This window comes from Arachis ipaensis, chromosome B7, assembly GCF_059453495.1.
Source record: "Arachis ipaensis isolate K30076 ecotype BB chromosome B7, ASM5945349v1, whole genome shotgun sequence".
Lineage (NCBI taxonomy): Eukaryota > Viridiplantae > Streptophyta > Magnoliopsida > Fabales > Fabaceae > Arachis > Arachis ipaensis.
The window spans coordinates 5,550,001-5,562,584 of NC_142442.1; positions in this window are offsets into that span (position 1 = coordinate 5,550,001).

A 12,584-nucleotide genomic window follows, 5' to 3' on the forward strand; every position below is an offset into this window, starting at 1 on the left:
TTAAACTAGAAGCTCTTCTATGCCAATAGAATGAGAATTAAGAACAAATGCTCTAAAAATGGCTACAATGTTTCAAGCTTGACATATAATTTCGTTACTCAAACTTTAAGAAAACTCTTGCAAAAATAAAATATTATTAATATGAGAAAGTATTGGGACTTGGGAGACCATAAGTTTAGTGTATAATGTGTACAATAGGGGTAAAAAGAAAATTAAGAGTAGATGATAATTAATTTAATTAATATTTAATAATTTTTCATTTTGAATTCAAAAAAATAAGTATTTGCAATAAGTGGTAGTTACATGTACCGCAACTCCCCTTTTCCGTATGTAATTTCACTTCTTCAGAGTCTTCTTCTCGCCTCATCTCTTCCCTTCTCACCGGTCCGTCGCCGCCCAGAGCACTCGCCGATGCCGTCCTGCTCACTGCGGACGTTCGAACACCCCCTTCGCGCACAAAGAGCGATTCGCGCAGCCCCCGGCAGCTGGCGGGTTTCACCGTCGCAACATCTTCATCCACAACATATAAGGGATAGACGAGGCGGTCGTTTCATACGTGCATCACCCCGTGCTATACATCCACAATCAATGAAGATACATAATCAATGGCAGAGATGGGAAAAAATTTGTTGGTCCATAGCTTTGGTTGCTATGTATCCACATATCCACAATCAATGAAGATATAGAATCTTTAGCTCTCTTTTTTCTCTTCTTTAACTCCTCTGATTTAATTCTGCCCTCTTTCACAATCTGGTCGTTGTCGACTCTCTCCAACCCGCAAATGTGATGGATGTTCAATTCACTAGGGATGTAGATAGTTATTTTAATTCTTAATGGTCACTGCTACACATGCAAGCAAAAACGGCCTACAAGTGTTACAAGTTGGCCCACCCCATAAAAAATACACGCGCACTCACTCACTTTGAATGGAGCGTCATTTACACGCGCACAACTCAACGGTTGCGCTTCGCAAAAAGCGCTCGTTATGGCGCACTCTTCCACTTCTCCTTCGAAGAAAATACAAACCGTCCATTTTCGTGCAACATTCCAAACTGAAGAGATAGAACTCGTCGCGAAGATTAGCAGAAACCATCAACACAGGATAGAGCTCTCCATCAACAATCTCCAGAAAAAACGAAGATATATTACTCAAGGTACGTTACTATTTTACTCATCTTGTAGATTTTCCACATTTCAAAATCGAAGAACTAGGTTTTACTGTTCTTCTACGTTTTACTGTTCTTCTTGTTCTAGCTCTCATTTTACTGTTTTTAATGTTCTTCTTGTTCTAGATTTTACTGTTCTTCTTGGTTCTAAGTTTTACTATTCTTCTTAGTTGTTCTAGGTTTTACTGTTCTTCTTGTTCTAGTTCTTCTCGTAACTGATGTTTGGGAGTATATTGCGTAATTTGGTGGGTGTATATGGAGTAATTTATTGGGTGTATATGGCATAATTTGTTGGGTGTATATTTCTGAACTGATATAATGTAATATAATCAACTGTTGCAAGTGTTCTAAATATTGCTTGTCCTTGGGTGTATATTGCTTGACCTTGTATATTTATGCATGTTTGAGTGAATTGGAACATCATTTTGAATTGATCTAATTAAATACTTATAAGAATCCATATTCTATGGGTGTATCTGACTGATATCTATGGGTGTATTTTTCATTTCAGAAAAAATGGCAGACAAAAATCAAGCTGGAAAAAATGTAAGAACAAATATATGTCTTTGATCAAATCAGTTTTTCATAATAGAAATATATCTGACTCTAATTTTGCTTTGTTTACAGCAAACCAAAGACCTTAAGTGTGCAACCCATTTATTAAGTGACAAATTCAGAAATATGAGCGAGGAAAAGAAAGAAATTGTTAGGAATTTGGAATTTGGTGGCCTGATGCACATCTCGCCGCTAAGGGTGCATCACCAAATATTAAGGGAGTTGGCTAACTCCTTTAAATTAGGGGAAAACAGACTCGAAACCGGCTACGGTTCTTTTAAAGTAAGACCAAAAAATAAGAGGCTGTGCTTGGCATCAACGCGTCAGGTAACTCGCTACAAACATAGGTGTATATGAGCCATATTCAGGTGTATTTCAACTGATGCTTGGGTGTATTTCAAGTGATTTTCATACTATGTTATTTTCCTTTTTGAAGGAGATCTATTTTCTCAGAAAGTCAATTATAAGGATCTTTCTGAAGACGACAAACAAATTTTTAGAAGATTTCAGGGGAAGACCCTCAAAAATCTGACAGATGAGATGATGGCTATTGGTGTTGATAATAAACAGGATCGCCTCATGTTCAAGAGGATTTTCATCCTCTATATACAGATGGCGTTCCTGTTACCAACAACAATAAACAAAATCTCCCCTGTGCGCATGGCACCAATTTTCAAGATGGACACAATAACAGAGCGGAACTGGGGAGCACATGTTTTGAATTTTATCATCAAGGGCATAACAGATTACAATCTGCAAAAGAAAAAGGCAATTGATGGCTGCCTGTTTGCCCTGATGATAGTTTACTTTCATCTATCAAAAAATAAAGACAAGAAGAGGGCAGAAAGACCTCCAGAACCCTGGATTGCCAACTGGACTAAAGAGCAGTTAGTTGAAAGAATGAGGGCAGAAATGGAGGAACATATGGTAAGTGAACAAAATATCTTGGGTGTATTTTATTTACCTGAATGCTGCTAACTAAAATTTCTAATGTTTCAGGGAATTGTAAAGATGGCCGAAACAAAGGAGAAAATGAAAGAAATAAAGAAAAAAGAAAAAAAAAAGAAAAACCAAAAAAATAAAAAAGAAAGGCAAGTTCATCATCATCATCTGAGACTGAAACAGCTGAAAGTGAGGTCCATTCTACCTCTGAGTCTGAAACTGAAGAAGACTCAGAGGATTCAACAAGGAAACAACCCACCTAAAAAGCCAAAAAGTAAGTAACATACTTGGATGTATTTTTGTTTATCCAATTGGGTGTATTTTGTTTATCCAGTTGGGTGTATTTTGTGCATTCATTTGGGTGTATTTTATGAATTCATTTGGGTGTATTTTATGAATTTATTTGGGTGTATTTGGTGCATTTATTTGGGTGTATTTTGTCCCTTTTAGTATGTTTATAAATAATAATTGTTTGCCTTCTAGAATGGAGTCCAAAAAAAGAAAGAAGATTAAGGAGGATTCTAATTCAGAATCTGAATCAAATGATGAGTAATGTTCTAAAATTATTACTGCTTTCCTTTGGGTTTATTATCAAGATTTTATGTATTAACAGAGCGTCTCTTATTAACTTTTAGAAGCGAAGAATCATCACCAGTAGAGAAGCAAAAAATAAAGAAAAAGACTTAGAGAACACCACAAAAGTAAGCACTTCTTTGGTTAGTATTTTGTGATCAAATTAATTTTGTATTTCTGATTCATACTTATTTTTTCCCCCAGGACACAATCCAAAAAGAAAAAGGTCATTGTTGAGGATTCATCTCCTGAGCAAGCTCAATCCTATCATGGGTACAGTACTTTGTAAGCTATATTACCATCTATCATCAAAATTATATTTGTTAACATGTTCTTTTATGCATGTACTGTCAGATCTGAAATTGGAACTAAAGAATTAAATGAATTCTTAAGGGAAAACAATGAAAAATCTGCTGCACAGGGGTATGTCTTGTCGGGGTGTATATTTTAGATTTTAAGGTGTTTTCATTGCTAATAATTGTTTGTTGTTTTCCAGGGAGAAGGAAGCTGACCTGCGATCGACGGAAGGTCACTATGTCTCATCTGAAACGTAAGAAGCTTTATTTGATAAAATATTCTTATCCTGATTTAATAGTATGGTATTTTTTATGAATAACATGTACTCTATTATGTTTAGAATACCGGATGTAAACTTAGAAAGTGATGATCCTTCATCTCAAGGACACATAGACCAAAGTAGCGTAAACAAACCAGCAGAAAGCATGTAATTTCTCTTTCAAATAACAGTTACTTTTATTCTTTTATTGCCTTCTACTTCTAATTCTGTATATATTTTTTTAGAAAAAAAAGTCCTTTAATGTTTTATTCGAGGAAAAAAAGGCAGGAAAAAAAGCAAAAATTGCAAGTATGTAAGTTCTCAAAAAACAAAACATGTCTTTCTTTTGAATGCTTCAGGTGTATTTTTTATTTTCTTAGGGTGTATTTTAGGTTGAGTCTGGTTGTAGAGTCAGCCAGTGAGCCAACTGAAGAGAACATGATGGTTGTGAGGGAAGAGACACAGTCCGAAGCGCTTGCAATGTGAGTTTTTCAAGAAAATTTCAACCTTATAACCTTTTTATTTTCGGAGGCTTTGTTAACCTTTTATTTTTCTTCTTGTTTAGAGTTCCGATTCAAGTTTGTCTACCACTGTCCCAAACAACCACTATGTCAGAAATTGAACAAACACCTGAGACAGAAAATGAACCAACCCCTGTGCTACAAATTGAAGGAACTAAAAAAGGTAAGAAATAGTCTTGGGTGTGTATTTGGTTACAATTTGGGTGTATATTGCCCCTGTTGGGGTGTATATTTTCACGATTGATCCCTGACTAGTTTTTTTATAACATGATTAATTTTATGTAACCCTGCAGCACTCCCAAACCCCCCCCCCCAACAACTTGAAGAAAGCACACCCACGCTTCCCCCAACTCCATCTAAAATGTAAGTTCATCAGAGTAAAATCAATGTTTGGTTATCATTCGTATATTCTTATTCTTATAATACGTTATACATGATCATGCAGTAATCCAGCCCCAGAAGACGCTGTTGCGCTGATGATGATGGCACGGACAGCATCGTATGTTCCTAAAACATATCCAATGCCATCATTCAGCCTTGGCTTGACTGATTCAAGCCAAGAAAAAGCAACAACACAGGAGGGAGCGTCAACGCAAGATGGAGGGAGGGCAAAAACTCCAGAAACTCCAAAACTGCTAGAACAATTAGGGGATCTGGTACAAAAAATTACAAGTGGTGGGGTGACAACAAAAGAAAAAAGTGGCGGAGAGAGTTTCGAGAAGTTTGAAACTCCTGCGAGGACGAATGAAGATACTTCTGACATGAAAGAGAAATGTTACCTCTGGACCATACGAGTGAAGACATACGCAGATGAACTAACTAATGAGTTTGACAAGATCTGCACACTCCAAGTCCAAGATAGATACACTTTGTCAAAACTCCACCTTGCATCACTCGCAGCTGAAATGCATATAGAAGCTGAGGTAATATTACAATAACATTAATGTTTTTATCACCAAAATTAACTGCAATGCTGATTGATGTAAAATTGATTTCGGCATCTTTTTCTAGATTGTCTCTGCCATGTGCTTCATCCTAAACCAGCAAAAGATTAAAAGATTTCAAGAAGAAGTATACTGTTTCTCCCCTGATATTGTGGTAAGGGTTGCTTCAACGAATTTTGGGTGTATTTTCTGCATTCCTTCGGGTGTATTTTCTGCATTCCTTCGGGTGTATTTTCTGTGTTAAATCGGGTGTATTTTATGTGTTCATTTGGGTGTATTTTCTATGTTAAATTAGGTATATTTTCTCTGGACCATACGAGTGAAGACATACGCAGATGAACTAACTAATGAGTTTGACAAGGTCTGCACACTCCAAGCCCAAGATAGATACACTTTGTCAAAACTCTACCTTGCATCACTCGCAGCTGAAACACATATAGAAGCTGAGGTAATATTACAATAATATTAATGTTTTTATCACCAAAATTAACTGCAATGCTGATTGATGTAAAATTTATTTCGACATCTTTTTCTAGATTGTCTCTGCCATGTGCTTCATCCTAAACCAGCAAAAGATTAAAAGGTTTCAAGAAGAAGTATACTGTCTCCCCCCTGATATTGTGGTAAGGGTTGCTTAAACGAATTTTGGGTGTATTTTCTGCATTCCTTAGGGTGTATTTTCTGTGTTAAATCAGGTGTATTTTATGTGTTCATTTGGGTGTATTTTCTGTGTTAAATTAGGTGTAAGCTGTGTATTCATTTGGGTGTATTTTCTAGATTCGTTTGGGTGTATTTTCTGTATTCATTTGGTGGTTCACAATTTTTGCAGAACATGGCCATTGCAAATCATCCATAAGGGGTATTCTTACGGCCTAAAACGAATAAGCCGTTCAAGGTGGAAGACTACTCAATGTTTATACCCTTCTTGGACCATAAAAAATTAGCATCGCATCGTTATGTAAGTTTTCATTTCTAAAACTTCTTATTACCATTTTTTACTTATGTGCCAAATAAACTAAAACATTGTTCAATCTGAACATATTTCAGATATTTGCACCTATTTGCCATTTACAACATTGGTGGTTATGGTTGGCTGATACAAGAAAGTGAAAATTTTATATAGTCAACCCATATCACATGAAATCTCCGTCCGATGAGAGAACTGCCCTGAATACATTCATTGTACGTTGGTTCTGTGTTCTGTATTTTAATAGTTGGGTGTATTTATGTTCAATATAAGGTGTAACTTTGTGCTCCTTTGGGTGTATCCCTTTATTGAATTTATTCATGTATTACTGATTTGTTTTGTGTTTTAAGGGATATGTAATTTCACGAATTAAAGTATATGCTGGGGGGCACCTCTGAAGACAAGGGACAAGGACAAGGAAATTGTACCACCATACCTTCACATCTCAGACCAAAAGACAAGGTATAAATCTTTCACTCTGAAAATGAAACTTTCCTATATGTAATTTGTAATTTATTTTCTTGGTTTTCAGCTATGACTGTGATATCTACGTAATGAAGTGGCTTGAGATATTTCAGTCCGCAAACATTAAAAGGAAAAAGTATGAGTGGGACAATTGGACCCAGGTAAATGTGTTTAAAACTAAATAACTTTGTATTACTTTACTCAATTAACATGGTTGGTTAAACAGAATATTCTTTTTAACTGTAGGACGAGGTGGACCACTTTAGAGTAGAATGTGCTTCCCGGATTCTATTCCATAAAATGAATCAAGATAAAGCTGAAGCCATTAGAGGAAGTAATGCAATAAGACTGTCCAAGCCATCCTCATTGTTATTGAGTCCATATTGTCATATAGATTCTAAGGATATTGACACTGATTAATGTAACTGTTATATATAGTCTTGTAACAAATTGAACACATGCTATAAAAATTTGCCAATTATGAGTAAAATTCTCTCTGCTGTATTCAAAATGTCTGAATTACAGGTACTATAATATGAAGGAAAATATCAAACCAAATATACACCCATGACCTGACATTTTTTACACCCAAAGAAAGTTGAATATACACCCAAAATTCTATCCCCCTGATGCTTTATCCCTAAAACCTTGAATCCTAAACCCTAAACCCTAAACACTAAACACTAAAACCTAAATCCTAAATACTAAACCCTAAACACTAAAACCTAAACTGTAAACCCTAAAACCCTAAAACCCTAAAACCCTAAACCCTAAACCTTAAAACCTAAAACCTAAAACCCTAAACCCTAAACCTTAAAACCCTAAACTCTAAACCCTAAAACCCTTAAACCGTAGTAAAAAAAAAACAAACAATATTTTATAACATAAACAATAGATTGTGAAATATATATATGTATATATATGTAAAATGTGAAACATAAGAAAATTCACAAAAATACACCCAAAAGAACAGTGCTTTTACACCCATATTCTGTAACTATACACCCAAAGAGTTATCCGCTGATGCTGGTACCCTGAACTGATAATTCATAACACATCATTGATATTGGCTGGAATTTGAATGCACCACTGATGCGGCATCAAAGAGGTTTAACTGAATATAACAAACTCACATATTAGCTAAACTATTAACGAGAAAATTAAACTTAATTACCACATATTTAAAGAACATCATTTTTACCTCATTTAAAGCTTTCGTTTTCTTCTTCTTTGTGCCATTTGCAATCTGTTTGTCCAACTTTGAACCTAGCTTATTTTTTGGACGTCCTCTTGTTCGAATCCTTGGAGGACTTTGAAGCTCGTTAACGGATTCCAAGTTGGCGTCTTCGTGAGATAAAGAAGATGTCCCCTTCCTTTGATTCCATCTCAACCATGACGTTATCGTACGCATGGTGCAGAATTGCAGTCAGCTCCTCCAATTCTGATGTAAATTCGCAAATATTTTGCGAACGAAAAACCAATTCGTCAAACCTCTTGCTTCTTGGCTCCAACAGTGGCTCGTCGTGGCTACTCTTGATGTGTGTGTGTCGCCTCTTTACCTTCTTGCTCCATCGTTCCAGTATATATCTAGGTGACACTTGGCTTACTCGTTCAAAGCTTAACACGCTTAGTGCGTGACGGCACAATATCCCTCTTGACTCGAATAATAAGCATTGACATTTTACCTCGACTGCTACTGAGTCGTAAGTAACCACAAACTTGTTGAATATTGAGCTGGAAACTTCTTCTCCAACTTCATATACTGAATAGCCTAGAGCGGAATTCGTTAATCTAGTGATGCAATTTGCCTTTCCTCTGAATTGTGCTTGGACTTCCCTAAACTTTTAATGAGTGTACACATCTTGAAACTGAGCTTCAATGGAGGATTTGGTTGCACACGGTATGACCGTATGAAAATCTGCAGCATCTGATTCTCTCTCTGCTTGCTCCCTGCTTCCGAGACAATTATCGTATTGTTTGACAAATTGAATAAGCGAGCTGTTTCGGGTAATAAACTTGTTAAAAAATGAATGCATGTTCTCGCTCCTTTGTGTGCTTCTCATCCCTACCCAAAAGTGGTGATCCAGATAGATTGGAACCCATATATGACGGTCTTCATAGAGATCTGCAGAATACACCCAAAAACAGACTATAAATACACCCGAAAAAAATTCAATTTACACCTCTGCTGTAGATTTTAAACAAACATTACCTGAAAGCCATTTGTTGTCCACAAGACCAAAATTCAGCAGAAAATCATTCCAATTCCTATCAAATGAGTCTTTACTATGAGAGTTCCAAACAACTTGGCTCATTTCTTGTTCAATTTCTGCATGTCCCTTGTACCCGTTTAATTTGCTTGGAATCTTCTTCATGATGTGCCAAATACACCAACGGTGAATTGTTGTTGGCATACAAGCCTCTAAAGCCCTTTTCATTGATGCGCATTGATCGGTGAGAAACCCTTTCGGAGCATTTCCTCCCATGCAACGAAGCCAACATTGAAATAACCATTTGAATGATTCAATTTCTTCGCTTTTCATCAAAGAGCATCCAAGAAGTGTTGACTGACCGTGGTGATTCACCCCGACAAAAGAACCACAAACCAAATTATACCTGAAACAAATTACCATAGTGCAGAATGAAAAATTATTACGTACACCCAAAAAATGATTTTATACACCCAATATACACTTCTGCGGCAGATTCATAAAAAAACATTAATTTAACATCATAAACAGGGACAGTTTATTACCTGTTTGTATTGTACATGGTGTCAAATGAAATAACATCTCCGAAATACTCAAAGGAAGCTCTACTTCTTGCATCAGCCTAAAAAGCCAACTTAATCGATTGATCCTCCTCGAGTTCAAGCTCAAAAAAGAAATTCTGATTCTTCTCTTTCATTCTTAACAAATATTTTCCGAATTCCTTCACATCTTCTTGTTCAGAAACATTTCGCACTTCTCTCGTAATGTAATTCCTCACATCCTTTTCAATAAAATTTAACTCGCGGTGACCCCCAGCTGCCACAACAAATGATTGGTAAGTTTTGCTTGGTCTAATACCAGCCTCCTCGTTATTCTCTATTGTACGATGAATGGACATGCTTAGTTCCCTGTGCTGTTTGAGCATCTCTGCTTTAATTGGACAGCAAGGGTGTGAATGATGCAGCACAACTTTTGAAATGATCCAAGCACCAACATCTTTCAATGTGTGTATATAAATTCTTGCTGGACAGTTTAAACCGGCTGTCGGATTTATCTTCTCGGTCGGAGATATTTTAGATTTCTATTTTTCTTCTCTGCTACATGTAATCAACTGATTCTTAATCTCGTTTCCCTTTCTATTTGTGCTCCGAACTCTTGTATAAAAACCTGCAGCCTTGGCGTAGTCCCTGTAAAATTTTCCAGCATCTTCAATGGTGGTAAAGGTCATTCCAACCTTCGGAACAAACTGGTCATCAACAACACAGAGAGGCTGCAGAATACACTATGTCAAAAACAAAAAATACACCCAATAATGTCTGATCTACACCCGAACAACAACTCAACTAAAATAAAAAAAAGCGATAAACTGTAAATACACCCAAGCTTCCCCTAAAATACACCCAAAAAATTCTTATCTACACCCGAGCATCTGCTATAAATTGCAGATAATTAATCAAAACTAATACATTAGATTCAATCCACAGATTTATGTTCACGCATTAATTTCACAGTCAATGATCACCAATTATTCATCTAGACAATCATAGACGAATAACTGCATCAAAATTCAGAGTAATCGTAATTAGCTGAATGTAAATCAAACCTCAGAAACTTCGTTAAATTGAAATTCATAATCCACTTCGCCCTGATTCAGCTGACAATCTAAGGTTGAATCATCCATTATCTTCAAAACGAGTTCAAAATTTGATTTCAGAAACCAGAAAATCGAAAAAAATGAAGCTAGAGTTACAGAGAGAGGAACTCACATCAATGACGAAGAACAAACCAGTGATAAATGAGGGAAAAGAACGATAAAAAAGGCAAGGAAAGACACGCGAGAAGGAGAACGAAGAAATTTGGCAAGAAGGAGAACGAAGAAGAAAACGAAATCTTTTAAAATTGGAAGTTATATATTCGCACGTTTTGTTATATAGCGCGTGAAACCTACGTAATAGTAGCAGCACGTTTTGAGCGTTAGTTTTAATTGGACTTGTAAGGCATACAAGCCTTAATCGCTTGTGTGCGAAGAATTTCTATTATTTTAATAACGACGTGGATGGTTGTTTGTTGACGATCTCACAATGGTGATGGAGGAGGGGATACAGGGTGGCTGCTTATTGGGGAGAAAGAGCGATGTCAGGGTGAAAACGGTTACTGAATGAGAGTTTTTGGATTTAGGGTAATTTGTGGAGTGGTTTTTATTTTTTACTCCTATTTGGCTTAATAACCAGTCTATTGTACACATTGTCAAGATTTCTCATTATCTCTCTAGCAGAGTTCAATTAATATTTTATCATATTAAAAAAAATCAAATTTCACAAATCCTTCTCCAAATAAAATTAGGATCATGTACAATATTTTGCATATTTTATTTAGGGCAAGTTACCAAAATAAATTATTCGCAAACTAATATTACCAAATTACAACTTTTAAATATTGCATACAGAAATGCAACTTTTACATATTTATGGAAACTGCGAGAGGAGTTGGGTGGATTAGGAATTACACGTAAACTGCTAGAGAGTATAGTGGTTTACATTAGAACACAGACAAGAAGAAACCGCGACAACCCTCGAGTGATTTCTTCACGAATGCCAAAACTGAATAAATTGTGAGAAGGGTACAGCGATTTACGATGTTCCAATCTTAACCGTTATACCCCTTTAACGGTTTACGTGTAATTCCTAATCTGTCCAATTTCTCTTGTGATTTCTATAGTTCTTCTATCACATTTATTAATAATAAAAAATAAAATCAATAACGAATTAGATCTTCCATTAATCGTAATAATCTTTTTGTCGATCCTAATCTATTAAAATTTTATCTTTGATCCACTACATCCCTATAAAATTGTGAAATCGTGTTTCTTAGAAAAATCAATCGATTGGATTCACAAAACAATTGATTGAATTTCAGGTTTTCCATAATTCAATCGATTGAAATTCTGGTTTCCCACAAAACAATCGATTAAATGTTAAATGATAGTATGATTTTTTCAAAAATCAATCAATTGTAACTTTTACACAATCGATTAAATGATGTTTAGAATGTAGATTTTTTTCTAATTCAATCGATTATTCATGTTAAAAGCAATATGAAGAAACACGAATGTTTTGTGAATATTTTATCTTTTTTACTTCTCCTTGAGAATTAAAAATATATGCATCTTGATTTATCTCTTTATCTTTTTTTTACTTCTCCTTTTAAGAATTATATATATATATATATATATATTTAGGATAATTTGAGTATTTTATCATCCTTTCAGAGATTGTAATTTAGGTAAAGTTATTACTTAAATATATATTCACTGTTGATTGAAGCAGGATGCACTTTTGATTGAAATACTTTTTCCTGCAACAAAAAATAATTTATCAATGGATTAACCATCAAAAACGCTCCCGAATTATTCAAACGCTGACAAAAATATATCTAAATTTTACTATCTATAAAAATGCCTTCAAATAATTTAAAAACACAACAACAATACTCAATAGTAAATATATATTTTAAAAAAATATCTTAAAGATTGAATTTTGATGCAATTTTTTGCAAGCATGATTATAAAAATAATATATTATTATACATAAAAATTGGTAATTTTTTGTTAAGTATATAATTTTTTATAATTATTTTTGTTAACAACCAATAATACTTTTAAAAAATTACAAAATAATATATACTT